Raw genomic sequence first — 315 nt, 5'->3', positions numbered from 1 at the left:
CCCCTCGCGCTGCAGCGCCGCGCTGCGGGCCTGGGCGGGGCGGCGGCCGCGGGGCGGGCGGGGCTTCCTTCGCGGGGGGCCCCCCGCTCGGTGTCCACCCAAGGGGGCGGCTTTCCGTTCCTCTCGCCTCCTCCCCACCCCTGACGCTCCCAGGTAACCTCGCCCTCACCCCTTCCCCACCCGAGTCCCTCGCCGCATCCCACCTCCCCACCTCCTCGGCCTGCTTGTCCCCTCCCTCGGGCTCCACCCCTCTGGAAAGGATAAGGGGGCTGCGGTGGGCCTGTCCTAGGGAAGAGAGTCGACAGCGCTTCCACC

The sequence above is a fragment of the Ursus maritimus genome, unplaced genomic scaffold (genome assembly GCF_017311325.1).
Source record: "Ursus maritimus isolate PB19 unplaced genomic scaffold, ASM1731132v1 scaffold_21, whole genome shotgun sequence".
NCBI classification, from domain to species: domain Eukaryota; kingdom Metazoa; phylum Chordata; class Mammalia; order Carnivora; family Ursidae; genus Ursus; species Ursus maritimus.
This window is presented reverse-complemented; position numbering follows the sequence as displayed.